At 38.2% G+C, this 16,412-nt stretch overlaps 1 long non-coding RNA gene across 3 annotated transcripts in view; it reads right to left on the minus strand.

Moving 5' to 3' along the window:
* Positions 1–1,817: 1,817 nt before the first annotated feature.
* The window catches only part of LOC147915753 (uncharacterized), a 43,311-nt gene continuing 28,716 nt past the window's right edge, over positions 1,818–16,412 (minus strand). For all 3 annotated transcript variants that reach the window (XR_015553761.1, XR_015553760.1, XR_015553762.1), the window contains 6 exons: positions 15,906–16,027; positions 15,611–15,748; positions 14,771–14,948; positions 5,749–5,830; positions 3,254–4,223; positions 1,818–2,820 (listed from right to left, as the gene is read on the minus strand). This is a non-coding gene — a long non-coding RNA (uncharacterized LOC147915753). The remainder of the gene's footprint in view (positions 2,821–3,253; positions 4,224–5,748; positions 5,831–14,770; positions 14,949–15,610; positions 15,749–15,905; positions 16,028–16,412) is intronic.

The following is a 16,412-nucleotide window of genomic DNA, read 5'->3' on the forward strand; positions in this document are numbered from 1 at the left end:
TGTTAAACTCTCCAAGTATTCCCATTGTTAGGTGAGGAGATTCGGAGCTAAGGTGCTGATGTGATAAAGGAAAAGTAGCAGCCAAAGGATGAAATAATGGATTTGGTAACAATATATAGGGTGTAAGTTAGGCTGTGGTTCTCAAAGTGGGGTCCGTGGACCAGCAGCATCAGCATCACCTGGGAACTGGGTATAAATGCAAATTCTCAGGTGCTGCTGCAGATCCGCAGAACTGGAAACTCTGGGGTGGGGCCTGGCAATCTGGGTTTCAACAAGGCCTCCAGGTGCTTCTGGTGCCCATCAAGTTTAAGAGCCAATGAATTAGAAAATGATTCAAACACGTCACCGTGCCCAGGTAAGCTGCATGGCAGGGACGTGGTATTTGTTTAGAGGATAAGATGCATTTTAAATTTTAGGCAAAAGTAGTTCAGTGTCTGTTTCACCGTAAGGATTCCAGAGATGCCATTTTAGCTCTCTGCGTTTAAGCTCTTTTTTCCACAATATGTTCTCTTTTAGAGACCCTTTGGTAACTTATTTACCACTTAGCACATATTCTGAGAGTCCCTTCTTTCTTGTAATCCCGTTTCAGACGTGAAAATATATTTTATTTTTGTGCACAATCTCCTTTATTTAAAATCTGGATGTCTCTTCCTATAGGATCATGTATTGCACGTGCAACCTTACTGTAAATTTGGAATGCCATTGGTTTGATCCAAAACCTTAGAATGTTTTAGAATTTAGAACCTGATGAATAGAGAATGTATAAGCTTCTGTGTAGGACTCATATTTTTCAGATGTCTAGAGGTATCCCAACTTGCCAGTAATGTGGCCTTAGATTTAGCAGAACTTGAAAATCTGAATATAGTAGAAAATGAATTACGTCTCTCATATTAACATTTACAAAATAAATGATCACAATGTTAACTTACCAATAAGCACTCTCTATATTTTAGGCTCTGAAAGTATCTTGCTTACATAATAAACATGATAAAGTTTCAAAGATGAGCCAATTAACTTTTCAGCAAAAGCTTTACTTGAGTGTATCTTGGCTTCCTTTTTGATAGTTTTAGCCTTAATGTTACAATATTGTTTTCTTTTTCTGGGAATCAGATAATCTTGTATTTGGTGAACATTTTAATTTTTAATGGCCACTTGTATTTCGTGATATGCAGGTGTTCAAACAATCTATAAGAACTAACCATTACTACCCACATATAGGATTATACAGGAATGGAGGAGTTTTGGCTGACTTGTTGTATATAATGGCAGACTCTACCACTTACAATAATTTAGGGATTTGAAGCAGTATTTTTAAATACAAATAATCTCAAAATCAGTAATATATAAAGTATATTACTTACTGTGTTAACTAATCAAAATAGTTAAATTTGTTATTTTTCCTCCATTTATAAGGATGCACCCATTATACAGATTCTGTACAAATTGCAAAGATCACTTTTTTCCTTTTCAAAATTTATTTATTTTAATTTTTATAGTGAGAATCTTAGTGTTGGGTAAACTGCTGCACAATTACTGGAAATGCTGAGAGTCTTTTGGAAAAGTGTAGAAGTCGAAAGAGAATGTAAAGTACATTTCTCCAATGTCAAGTCCTTTGAGCCTCTGTCTAGTTGTACCTTGAAGAGATGGAAGATTAAGTACCAGCAAAGGACACAAGAGAACAGGCTGCCAACTTGAGAGCTTCCCACTGACCACAGAATGCCTGGCAGACGCTTGGAGATGTCGGGGGAAGAGGGAGAATCTCTCTCTGCCCTTTCCCTTAAGGTTCTTCTGGCTGGCCAAATAATCAACAAGACAGGTTAGCAGGAGAAAATAATACCAAGTTTAATAACATGTATACATGGGAGAAAGCAGGGACACTGCGTTTCTCAACACAATAGCAGAAATTCTCGTCTTAAATACCATTTTCAGCCAATGACAAAGGAGGATTTTGGGGGTGGGGGGAGTCATTTACAGGAAATTACCACTAAAGCACAGTAAACAAGAGTAAGGTTTATTATGTAGCTCAAGGCCTCACCTTCCACATTGATAAGTCACTAGAAATGAGCTCATCCCCCTCTCTTCCCAATACAGAGAGGGAGATACCTTTACAAATGGAGACTTCCCTTGTAAATGATTGTCTGGCAACTCCTTGCAGGGCCATCCAAAGAATGTGGCCAGAGAGACAGAATTCCCGATAAGATGGGCTTGTTGGTGCCTTTTCTATTGTAACCTCTATCCTACATTATTTTTATAGCAGTCATGATAGATCTGTTCTAGGAAGGAGCCACCATGTCAAATTCTTTAGGCAGTTAGTGGGGGAGGTCAAATGTCCCTAGAGAAAACAACCAAGGTAAAGAGACAGATTTCAGGGTGGCCAAATCTTGATCTCCCACAGAGATTAAATCTGGGCTTTGTCTATGGGTGGACCCTGAAAGGAGGATTTTGCTTAAATGACCAGAGAATAGACAACCATTTTTCTTGATAATAAGTAATACTTACCATGTAAATTTCTTCATAAATCTCTGAATAAAATAAAAATATATAACCCATATAGATATAAACTCTTACTGACAAACCCCACAGCCTTCTCTAGAGAGCCCAACAGAAAATGTCTCAGCTGACTGTGAATTGGTCTTCTCTAAAAGCCAGCCAGCCCTTCACTGATAGCCCTGGATAAGGAAGGGCAGATAAAATTCTTTGAAGATGTTTAGCTGAATTCAGAAGCAAAAATCCTACCTCCAGTTGGCTCCTCTGTGAGAATGGATGGCCAGCCTTATTTCACAGGCTGGGCAGCTGAGGTTTCAGATGAGCTTATTTGCCCTGTTCCCTGGGGATGCAAAAGGAGGAATGTGACATTCATTCAGGGCTGAGATTTTGCACGTAAAGATAGGGTTGTCGGGATAGAGGGAGAATCTCCCTCTGCCCTTTTCCTTAAGGTTCTTATGGCTGGCCAAATAATTAACAAGACAGGTTAGAAGGAGAAAATAATACCAAGTTTAATAACATGTATGCATGGGAGAAAGCAAGGACACTGCGTTTCTCAACACAATAGCAGAATTCTCATCTTAAATATCATGTTCAGCCAATGACAAAGGAAGATGTTGGGGGTGGGGGGAGTCAGTTACAGGAGATTACCACTAAAGCACAGTAAACAAGAGTGAGGTTATTATGCAGATTTAAGGCCTCACCTTTTACATTGATAAGTTTCTAGAAATGAGGTCATTCCCTCTTCCCAATTCAGAGAGGCAGATACCTTTACAAATGGAGATTTCCCTTATAAATGTAAATGTCTGTCTGGCAACTCCTTGCAGGGCCATCCAAAGAATATGGTCAGAGACAGAACTTCTGATAAGATGGGCTTGTTGGTGTCTTTTCTATTGTAACATCTATTGTACATTATATTTACAGCCATCATGATAATAACTCCTTCCTGAAACAGATGTTTTGTTTTAAATTCTTTAGGCAGTTAGTGGGGGAGGTCAAATGCCCTCAGAGAAAACAACCAAGGTAAAGAGATAGATTTCAGGGTGGCCAAATCTTGATCTTCCACAGGGTCATAGAAGGGAATAAAGATTTCAGCAAATTGGTTTTTTGTTCTCTACAGTGGAAGTAATTTAAGAAGATAGTCTCTCACTCCAACTTCTCTTCCCTGTTCTCTATCTGTAATATCGCTGTAAAAATTCTCTCTACAAAAATTTCAGTCTTTTTTCTTTGCAGTCTATTATCATCTTTACGAATTCTTTGACTTCACCACCTTCTTGGCACCACAGCGCTAGCCATTGAGATATTATTATAGATTCAGTTTTGCAATTTCATCCTCTTATCTCTATTTCCTCTGCCATTTCTTAGTTTTAGTTCTTATTGTATCTTATGCTTGAAAACATTTCAAGCTTACAGAGTATATCAGTTCGTTATCTTCTCAACTTTTTATTATCTAAGTGCCCTCAAATATCACTTTTTTTAAAAAAGAAGTGAAATAGATAATAGAACAATATATTGTAATAAATTGACCACTTATAAAATTAAGTTCAACCTGCAATCCCTCCCCACTTAACAGCGACCATCTTTTATAACTCACCATGCTTTAGTTTGGGCAGGGTCAGTTTATCAATGATTTCTGGATGATTTAAACCACATGAGATAAATACAGTGTAAGGTAAAATTGTTACTCTTGCAGAAGTTGTAGAATATCCTGATGGTTATGGAAGTTGGTGGCGGAGAACCTGAATCATATGAAAAGTAGTTGATTAATTAGCACCTGACAGAATTTGTTAATTTGGTAAGGACAATAATAAGACATAAATGTTGAAACGATAACTTTGCATATCAGAGTATTGTCAAAGGCCACTGGGGAAATTCATAATATTCTCAAATACCACAAAAAATGACCACTTTTTCATAAAAGATGTCATACATGATGGCACCATATACTTCTGTCAGAAAATTTGCAATGAAGGAAATTAAGACTTGAGTCATTTTAATTTTAACGATTTGTTTCTGCTTACTATTAGGTTAAAAAACCCTTTTAGAAATAAAGTGATAAGGGATGTACTTGCTTAATTTTTAATTTTTTTTAAGAAAGTCTTTTTCACATTTTAAAAAAATATTTATTTGTATTTATTTATTTATTTATTTTTAAAAGATTTTATTTATTTATTTTTCCCCCAAAGCCCCAGTAGATAGTTGTATGTCGTAGCTGCACATCCACTCCAGTTGCTGTATGTGGGACGCGGCCTCAGCATGGCCGGAGAAGCGGTGCGTCGGTGCTCGCCCGGGATCTGAACCCGGGCCGCCAGCAGCGGAGCGCGAGCACTTAACCGCTAAGCCACGGGGCCGGCCCTATTTGTATTTATTTTATGCTGAATTTATTTGTGGGCCCAAAGCCTATTTTTAATTAACTACCACCAATTCTTTTCAAACTCTTTCAAAAAGTTGAACAGGAGAGAATACTTCTAAAGTCATCCTGTGGGGTTAGCACTACCCTGATATGAAAGCCAAAGACACTAAGAGAAAAGAAAACTACAAGTCAGTATCTTTGATGAATATTGATACAAAAATCCTCAATAAAATAATAACTAACCAGATTCAGCAGCATATTAAAAGGATTATACATCATTTTTAAGTGGGATTTATTTCTGGAATACAAGGATGTTTCAATATATGAAAATGAATCAATGTAATAAACCACATTAACAGAATGAGGAAAAAAAACACATGATCATCTCAATGGATGCAGAAAAAGACTTGACAAAACTAAACATGTTTTCATGTTAAAAACACTAGAAAACTCTCAGAGTAAAAGGAAGCTACTTCAACATAATAAAAGCCAGATATAGAAATACACAGAGAACATCGTATTCAAGGGAGAAAGACTGAAAGCTTTTCTTCTAAGATCAGGAAAAAGGCAAGAATGCCCACTGTCACCATTTCTATTCAACATGGTATTAGATGTTCTAGCCAAAGCAATTAGGCAAGAAAAAGAAAGCAATAGCATCCAAATTGGAAAGGAAGAAGTAATATTATATTTGTTTACAAATAATATCTTATATGTTGAAACCCCTAAAAATTCCACAAAAAAATTGTTAGAACTGATAAATTCTGCAGAGTAGTGGAACACAAAATCAACATGAAAAAATTAGTTGTTCTTCTATACATTAATAATAAGTAATCTGAAAAAGAAATTTAAAAACTTTACATTTTTATTTACAATATCATCAAAAAGAGAAAAATACTTAAGAATCAACTTACTCAAGGAGGTAAAAATTCCAATGATGTTTTTTGCACAAATAGAAAAATCTATCCTAAAATTCATATGGACTCTCAAGGGACCCTAAATAGCCAAAAGAATGTAGAAAAAGAAGAACAAAGTTAGAGAAGTCACACTTCCTGATTTCAAAACTTACTACAAAGTAATCAAAACAGTGTGGTACTGGCATAAATACACACAATATACTAATGAAATAGTATAGAGAGCCCAGAAATAAACCTTTGCATATATGGTCAAATGATTTTTGACAAGGGTGCAAAGACCATTCATTGGAGAAAGGATAAGTTTTTCAACAAATAGTGCTGGGAAAACTAGATGACCACATGCAAAAGAATGAGATTGGACCCTTACCTTACACCATATACAAAAATTAACTCAAAATGGATCAAAGATCTAATATTAGAGCTGAAGCTATAAAATCCTTAGAAGAAAACACAGGGTAAAAGCTGCATGTCATTGGGTCCAAATGCCATTGCCAACAATGATTTCTTTAATATGACACCAAAGACATAAGCAACAAAAAAAAAACAACAAATTGGACTTCATCAAAATGCAAAAGTTTTCTGTATCACAAGATACTATTAACAAAGTAAAAAGGCAACCCACAGAATGGTTGAAAATATTTGCAAATCACATATCTGATAAGGGATTAATATCTAGAATATATAAAGAACTCCCACAACTCAACAATAAAAAAAACCCAATTTAAAAATGCACAAAGGACTTGAATAGACATTTCTCCAAAGACATAAAATGGCCAGTAAACACGTGAAAAGATGCTCAACATCACTAAGTATCAGGAAAATGCAAAATAAAACCACATTGAGATACCTCTTCACACACATTAGAATAGTTTTACTATCACAAAATCAGAAAATAACAAGTGTTGGCAAGGATTTTGAAAAATTGGAACCCTTGTGCTTGGATGGTGAGAATATAAAACTGTGGAAAACAGTATGGCAGTTCCTTCAAAAATGAAAAATAGAATTACCATATGATCTAGAAATTCTACCTATGGGTTCTGAAATAACAGAAAATATATTTATGGATCTCTGTCTCCAGTTCCTGGCACAGAGCTCCTAAAACCCTTGTAATTTCCTAAGTGATAAGAACACTAGGAGAATCATTTGTTCTATTGAGGCAACTCTGGGTGGGCTCCTGGATGGCTCCTGGATGGGGGCTGGTCACCAGAAAGACCAAGCCCCGATTAGAAGCTTGGAATTTTTAGTCCTATCCCTTATCCTCCAGAGAGGGGAGAGGGGCTAGAAACTGAGTTAATAATTGATCATGCCTACGTGAGGGAGCCTCCATAAAAATCCCAATAGAATGAGTTTCAGAGAGCTTCCAGATTGGCAATGACAAGGAGTGCTTGGAGAGTGGTGCACCTGGAGATGGCATGAAAGCTCTGTGCCCCTTCTCACATACCTTTCCCTCTGAACCACTTCCATCAGGCTGTTCTTGAGTTATATCTTTTTATAATAAACTGGTGATCTAGTAAATGTTTCTCTGAGTTTTGTGAGCCACTCTAGCAAATTAATCAAACCCAAGGAGGATGTTGTGGGAATCTCTGGTTTACAGTCACTCAGTCAGAAGTACAGGTAACAGCCTGGGCTTGTAACTGGCATCTGAAGTTGAGGTGAGGTTGGGTGGGTGTGCAGTCTTATAGGACTGAGCCCTTAAACTGTGGAATCTGATGTATCTCTGGGTTGACAGCATCAAATTGAGTTGAATTATCTGACAACCAGCTGGCATTCCAAGAATTGCTTGTTGGAGGTGTGGGGAACCCTCTCACATGTGAAAAAATGAATCTCAGAACACCATATATGGGTATAAACCCAAAAGAACTGAACACATATATAAAGACATATACGTACACCCGTGTTCTTAACAGCGTTATTCAAAATAAGCAGAAGCTGGAAGCAGGCCAGGTGTCCATAAACAGATGAGTTGACAAAAATTGTGGTGTAAAACACAATGGAATACCATTCACCCTTAAAAAGGATGGAATTCTGACACATGCTATGACATGGATGAACCTTGAAGACTTTACGCTAAGTGAAATAAAGCCAGCCACAAAAGGAAAAATACTGTATGATTCCACTCATATAAGGTACTTAGAGTAGTCAAATTCATAGGAATAGAAAGGAGAATGGCGGTTCCCAGGGGCAAGAGGGAGGGACAACAGGGAGTTGTTGCTTAATGGGCACAGAGTTTCAGTGCAAGGTGGAAATAGATCTGTGGATGGTTAGAGGTTATCACTACACAGTTATGTGAATGTACTGAATGTCACTGAACTGTACACTTAAAAATGGATAAAGTGGTCAATTTCATGTTATGCATATTTTATGACCATCTAACAACATTAATTATTTTCAACAAATGAACTAACACTAGCTACATGCAATAGCATGGATGAATATCACAACCATAATGCTGCATAAAAGAAATTATATTCAAAAGGCTATATATTTTATAATTCCATTTATATAAAATGCAAAAAAGAAACAAAACCGAGGTCTAGCTTCCAGTAATAGTGGAGTAGCTTGTTGAACTAACACTCTCACAGATAACAATGATAAAATCTGCATGAAATATCATGTATATTTATATAGAATCATGTATCTATATGTAATACACATATAATAAATGTGTATATGTATGTATGCATAAATCTCTTCCAAAGGCAAGCAGAACTGAAGGGGAGTCTTCCCTTGAATCATGGGAATTTTACCAGGAAATATTTGCAAGCTTGAGTATTTTACCTCAAAGCATTCCAAAATCTGTACATGGCCCAGACGGGAAAAACTATAGTATTACTTGTAATGTTAGAGGATGTATTTTGGGGCTGGCAGAGTAGCCGGAAAGTTAGGGGAGAAATTCTGGAAGGGAGGGAACCACAAAGAGGAAAATCTTAAAATATGTATGAAAGTCTGCCCCCCCCACACACAGCAAATTGGCAGATCTTTGAACAACACACAGCAGGGTAGGCCCCAGAGGGCCTCGTGTAAAAACAGCAGTTGGAAGATGAAAGAACTGAATGAGGATTGCAGCTATGCCCATTGTAAAGGAGATAGGATTGGAGTTTCAGTCCAGCCAAGTTAACTCTCTGCTAGAAAAATAACAACACTCTTCAAAGGGATACAATAGAATCCAGAGTCTCTATAACTATCATCCATGGTTTCCAGTACATAATTTAAAAAATCATGAGATTTGAAGAAATAGGAAAATATAATCCATATATGACCAAAAGTGGGCAGTAGAAACTATTCCCAAGGTGTTGCAATTAGCAGACAAAGATGAGAAAGCAGCTTTTATAAAGATGATCATGGTGGTAAAGAAAAATATTCTCATAATGAATGAACAGATGTAGAAACTCAGCAGAGAAATGGAAATTACAAAAAAGAACCAAATAGGAAGATGAAATACAGAAAGTATTTTTGAGTTTACTGGTAGATTAGAAACAGTAGAAGAAACATGAATATAGAGCAATAGAAATTATCCAGTCTGAAGAAAAGAACATAAAAGTTTTGAGAAAAATGAAGACAGCCTTAAGACCTGTGAGATGAGTGAGTCCCCATCAGAAAGGGGAGAGACAAAAAATTAAATGAAGCAGAAAGGCAAATCAATGAGTAATAGCATAAAACTTCCAAAATTTGGTGAAAAATCTAAAATTTTAGATCCAAGAAAGTCAGGAAACACACAAAATAAAATACAAAATAAAACCATACCTAGGCACATGATAGTCAAGCTGCTAAAATCCAAAGATAAAAAGAAAATCTTTAAAGCAGTCAGGGAAATACATATGTACAGGGGAAGACATTACATACAGGGAGAAATAATGTGAATGATGGATGAATATTATCAAAAACAAAAGAGACAAATCAACAACAAAATGACATCTCTCAAGTGCAGAAAGAAAACCCAAAAGTCAACAGAGGATTTTATATTTAACAGAACTCACTTTCAAAAAGGAAGCAGAGGGCCGGCCCCGTGGCTTGGTGGTTAAGTGAGCGCGCTCCACTGCTGGCGACCTGGGTTCGGATCCCGGGCTCGCACCGACGCGCTGCTTCTCCGGCCATGCTGAGGCCGCGTCCCACATACAGCAACTAGAAGGATGTGCAGCTATGACACACAGCTATCTACTGGGGCTTTGGGGGGAAAAAATAAATAAATAAAATCTTAAAAAAAAAAAAAAAAAAGGAAGCAGAAGCCACAATAAGATACCACACACCTATTAGGTGGCTAAAATAAAAAATAAATTTGCAACTACAGAGTGCTGGTGAGGACTAGGAGCAACTAGAACTGGGAATGCTACATGATAGTTGCATTCGGAAAACAGTTAACAGGTTCTTATAAAGTTAAACATACACTTATTATATGACTCAGGTATCCCACTCCTAGAGATTTACTGAAGCAAATTGAAAACTAATGTTTAAACAAAACTCTTTGCATGAATCTTCATAGCCATTTTATTCATAATTGTGAAAAGCCAGCAACAAACTAAATGTCCTTCATCAGGTGAATGGAGAAAGAACCTGTGGTGCATCAGTACATTAGAATACTACTTGGCAATAAAAAGGATAAATTCTTGATTCACACAACAACAAGGATTAATCTTGGATGCATATCTCTAAGTGAAGGAAGCCAGATTCAAAAGGCTATATAGTATATGATTCCATTTATATGACTTTCTAGAAAAGACAGCATTACAGGCATGGAAAATGATCAGTGGTTGCCAAGGAATGGAGTGGGGGAAGGGGTTGACTACAAAGAGACAGTATGAGAGAATTTTGGGAGTGAAAGAAACAGCTCTGTGTGGTACCGTGGATGTGGATACATGACCGTAAAGTTGTCAAAACCCATACAACTGTACACCGCATAGAGTGAATTTTACTCTGCAAATTTTAAAAATCAATCAGGATGCTGGGGAACTCAGATGGAATGCAGTGACAAATGAACCTCACTGTATTACAAAGCATGTGACATAACCACACAGAAGGGGTGGGGATGAAAGGTCCTGACCTAAGTAACTTTGGAAGACAGTGTTTTGATGGGATACTGTAAAACTAAAGTACTGTACAAAAACACTGTACTCTAGGTGGTAAATTTGTTTTTCATAAGGGTATGGATTAGCGATTCTGAAACTAGTTGACACATTAGTAAATATATTGTAGATAACTGGAGTTAAGTTTCTCACTGTTGGTGAAAGAAGTTACAAATAAACAAAAGGAGAATGCTGGAATAAACTCTGTGGTGCTGGATTGGAGTTGGAAGTATCAGTATGAATCCATGTCTCTTTTAATATATCTATCCAGATAGATAGATAGATTGATAGATTGATATATCGATAGGTAGATGTGTATACCTGAGTTTACATTCATACATACATTTCCAAGCTCTGCTGAGAGGGTCTAGAAGCAGTGACACCCTCGTATCAATGGGCACACCTAGCTCCCAGATTTTGGTTTCTAAATATCATTCTTCAATAAAAAGAACCAGGTTTTCTTGGAGAAATGGCTAATTCAAATCTGGGGATGGGAAATACAATATGAGCCTGGAGCTTCTTGTAGTGCCAGAAAGTAGGAAAGTGCTTTCAAAAAAAAAACACAGAAAATGATGAGATGTGTCAAAAGGAATCAATCTGGGCCAGCCCTGTGGCTTAGCGGTTAAGTGAGCGCGCTCCGCTGCTGGCGGCCCGGGTTTGGTCCCGGGCGCGCACCACTTCTCTGGCCATGCTGAGGCCGCGTCCCACATACAGCAACTAGAAAGATGTGCAGCTATGACATACAACTATCTACTGGGGCTTTGTGGGGAAAAAATAAATAAATAAAATCTTTAAAAAAAAAACCAAAAGGAATCAATCTTAAAGACTTCCCAACGGCTCAAACTGGAAAACTGGGAGCAACAAAATAAATAATGGTAGCATTGGATTATTACCCAGAGAATAAAATAAATATCCATGAGTCTATACTGATATAAAGAAGATTAAATAAGAAAGGAAGAAAGAAAAAAGGGGGGGGAAGAAAGAGAGAAAGAGAAAAAGACAGGAAGAAGGCAGGGAGAGGGAGGGGGGGAATATTCCTCACATAATTCCAAATAATAAACGCGGCTTGATAGCATGAAATAGAAATTCGCCACTAGAACACCACAGTAATAATTACTGTGGGCAAGACTGACTGATGAATGCAAAAACTGTGAGTGAAACTTAGAGAAGAAACAGTACATTTGCAGATCCTCGAAGCTTTTCCCTCCCAATACTTAACATTTTTCTCTTAATTTCTTTAAAATACCTATGACTATTTAAAGAAAAATCATAACACTGTATTGTGGGATTTATAACATGGGTAGATGTAAAATTTATGACAACATAACACAAAGGACAGACAGAGGTAAATGGAACTGTTCTGTAGCAAGGCTTCCATATTTTACGTTGCTTAAACTGGTGCACTATTAAGTCTAGGACAGCTGTGATATGTTAAAGATGCATATTGTAATCTGGATCAACCACTAAAAACTGCAAAGGTGTGTCACTTAAATGCTAATAAAGGAATTAAACAGCATACAAAAAGGGTTTGTACAAGAATGTTCACAGGAGATGACCTGCACGTCCCCAGGAGGAAGACGAGCCCACTTCGGGGCATCCACAGAGCAGAACGCCCTCAGCCGTGCTGAGGAGCAAATGCTGACACACACGTGCTGGGTGAGTCTCATCTACCTCGTGCCGAGGGATGCAAGCTAGACAGAAGACAATACACGTGGGCTGATTTCTGCCAAGATGAACCTATGCTGAAAAAACCAGAACAGTGGTTGCCTCGGGGGAAGGAAAAAATTGCCTGGGAAGGAACAGGAAAGAGTTTTCTGGGAGTGATGGAAATACTTTATTCTTAAAGGGGTGAAGGTTATGTGGGCATGTTTATTTGCCAAAAGTAAATTGGATTGAAATTTTAGCCTTTCAGTGTGTGTACATCTTACCCCCCTACACATACAAAAAGGACTAAAAGAATAATAAAGTGAGGTGAGAATGGGATGGAGTCTGGATAAAACAAAAATGGCAGATGATTAGTAGATGTTGAAGTTGGGTGACAGGCCTACTATGCTATTTTGTTTATTTTGTATATTGTTTAAATTGTCCTGTAATAAAACACTTGTATAAGAAGACAAACTCGATATACAATGTTTGCTGGTAAGATATTGGTTACCTTTGGGGAGGAAGGAGGGAGAAAGGGATTGTCGGGGCCTGAATGAACCTGGTGTTAGTTCTTGGTCACACAAGTGTGTTCACTTTGTAATAACTCTTTGAAGTTTACATGGATGACCTCTGCATATATTTCTGTATGCATGTTATACATCAATAAACACTTTAAATCCTGGATATTTGCACAAAGATAAATTCAATATCTGAGAACAACAGCCGTGTTTTGTTTTAAAGTGGAACACGTTCACTCATGACATCATCAGATGGATTTTAATACTCCCAAGTATCTATTAATACCCTCACCCTTCCTTGGCGTCCTAGGTCTTTCCATTTTTGCCTCAATTTGGCAAGTGGCATGGCTTTGAGTTTTTATGATGCAATCTTTTTCCATCAACGTCCACCCCCACAATGATGCTCACCAAGGCCTTGACATCTAGCACAGTGCAGTGTTCACAGCATGCACTCAAGACCTGTGGGACTGGGTTGAATGAGGAACAAAACGAGGAGCAATGATGATCATAACTTATGTCTAGGTGCCATATCCCCCTAGCCCCCAGTGTTCCATCTTATTCTGGCCTGTGTCTTCTTCAGGGGGTTCTGATTACACTCGTCCACAAAGGTTGGAAAGAGACATTGTAACATGAGGATATTCATCATCTTATTTTTTTGTTTTTTTGGTTTTATTTAGATTTTATTTATTTTTTCCCCCCAAAGCCCCAGTAGATAGTTGTATGTCATAGCTGCACATCCTTTTAGCTGCTGTATGTGGGACGCGGCCTCAGCATGGCCGGAGAAGCAGTGTGTTGGTGCGCCCCAGGCCGCCAGCAGCAGAGCACGCGCACTTAACTGCTAAGCCACGGGGCCGGCCCTCATCATCTTAAAACAAGGACTAATGGAGAGGAAAGTCTCAGGGTGTGTGTGCTCCGATGCACTGCTGTTGGGGTGTGGCCGCAGTGACCACTGTGCTCCCAGCAGTCCCCACAATGGCTGTCTCAAACGTTTGATCTCCTGGTGCCACCACAGCAGCTGTTGACAGAGCTGGGCTCTTGTCGTGGTTCAGTGTCTTCCTTCAGATTTTGTGGCTCTGACCCTCCTCTGCTCGCCCCCTTCCTATTCCTATCTGCTGTGTTGATTGCTTTTAGTTGTTTCCTAGGAGCCACTGTGTGTAACTGTATTTCACAGTGTCTTTAGGGACCCACCCTCACTACACGAGTCACTGTACAACAGCCGCTTATCCTGGTGTAGCCCATGTTCATCCTCTCCAGTGGAGCTGTGAAGAACCCTGCTTACTCGGAGCTCCTCTCACTCTCATGCTGCTGGGGCTGTTATGAAGCTGGGCATCTCGTCTTTGGTCTCATCAACACTATTCTTTTCATCGATTATTCTGAAGTCAGAGACGGCTTTGTTAATAATGTGGACACTGGCTGTCACAGGCACTTTTATGTATCTTCCCCAACAGCTCTGTGAAGTAGGCCTGTGATCCCCATTTTACAGGGGGGGACACTGAGGCTCAGAGAGGTCGAGTAGCTTCCTTCACGCAGTTTCTTGGTACATTTTGAGTCTCCACCTGGAACTCCACCTCTCAGTTGTATACCCTTAGCTGGTGTTCCACTTTGTGCCTCTCTACCAACCTCCCCAAAGGCACAGGCCCCATCCTGAGTCCATTGTCTGCTTGATGGCAGTCACCCTGCACAAACAGGCCTTGGGCGGGGAGTGGACTAGTGGGGCGTGGTCCTCCAGCTTACCCTGGGCAAGTTCTAGGTTTCTTGGGAGAGCTGGAGCTGTGGAAGATACTGACTGTCACTCACCTCGAAGGTTTGTTATGTAGAAATACTCCACTGACTTTTTGCAGGTGTCATGTCTTCTTTGTCTTCATTGCTCCTCTGGGCTTTCTCCTACAGTCCGTGCTGTGCAGTAACATACAGTACAGAGACTGGTGAACATAATACTGTTGTCCTGCACCAAATGGTCACATCATTCATTTTTCTAATTATGAAAGAAATACATATTGTAAAAAAGTCAAAGTACACGGATCTATATAAAGTGAAACCCACCCCTTTCATCCCCTTCCCTGAAACTCACTCCCCTACTCAGAAGCCACTATTGTTAACAGGGTGGGGTTTATTCTTCTGGAAATTTCCTATGAATTTATAAATACACATAAAGTTTTTTAACATAAATTACATAACTACATCATTTTGCAATTTGCTGTTTCCCAAATCATATATCATAGACGTTTCCCGTTATCAGTGCACATCATTCTAACTTACCATTTTAGATGTTTTAGAGGTATTCCAAAGAACAGGAATACCATAATCTGTTTACTTCTTCTTTGATAGAAATGGGATTACATCCAGTTTCACTATTATACATAACGCTGCAGTAAAGATCCTTGTATGGAATTAATTACACTGTTATTCAACTGCTCAATTTGCCTTGTTTCCTTTTAGTCAGAGACTATGACATAACATTTTCATGGTAATTATAGGGAAATTAATTTTATCATGGAATAAATACATTTATGGGGAAACTGGACTTCAAGGTCATCCATCTCAATATTCTGGAGAAAAATCATGAAACTTAGAAGGTGTGCTCCATCATATTCTAACAAGTCATGTTAACAATTTAAAGTTGAATGTTTGACTAGCCTCTACTGTCTCTTTTCCGAAGACGGATGACTTTTTCTTTTCTTGGAAACTTCTGACTCCAGGGGCTCTCAGTTTGGCTTCAGAGAGGATAAGATATTGGTGTTGTATCTGTTTCTCTTCAGCTGTAGGCTGTATCTTCTAAAGATCATAGAATTGGACATGGTCCAATCGATATATATGATTTGAGTCAAAAATTCAAAGTAATGAACCTAAGAGAGGAATCTATAACTTGGGTTCTTAATAAAAAATTTCCTTTGATATCCTTAAGTTTCTGTGATTACTAGTAAAAACTCACCTATGGGTGAAGAGATGTAGTTCTTCTGGCAATGTCTGGCTTGAACATCCATAGTTAAGCCTGCCACACCCGTAGGTAGATTAGACTTGATCTCTTGATGACCTCTGCCCTTGGTGTTTGACCTGGGTAAAATAAGAATTTCAAAAGCTGCTGTTATTAGCACTCAATGCTAGAAATGCCCATTAAAGAGTGAGTTTGATTTGGTAAACCAAAGGGAGTATAAGCAGAACAAAGTCTTTAAAAATCTCTAAAATTTCAAAAAATTATAATTTTTAAAAATATAAGTCTATTTTTGCCACAGTGCAAACTGTGTATATATGAATGAAATATCCCTCTGTCCATTTCATAACTTGTTTCCATTGATTTGATGGATTTATCCTCTAATCCGGATTCCAAGTGTGAAAGAACATCTTGGTCCTTCAAAGAAAAGAAGCCATTGAAATTTGATTTTCTTTTAGCTCGCCATCCTACAGGTTTGGAGAATAAATTATCATGTAATGATACAAT

The sequence above is a fragment of the Ceratotherium simum genome, chromosome 12 (assembly GCF_057802395.1).
Source record: "Ceratotherium simum simum isolate JZ-2026a chromosome 12, ASM5780239v1, whole genome shotgun sequence".
Classification (NCBI taxonomy): domain Eukaryota; kingdom Metazoa; phylum Chordata; class Mammalia; order Perissodactyla; family Rhinocerotidae; genus Ceratotherium; species Ceratotherium simum.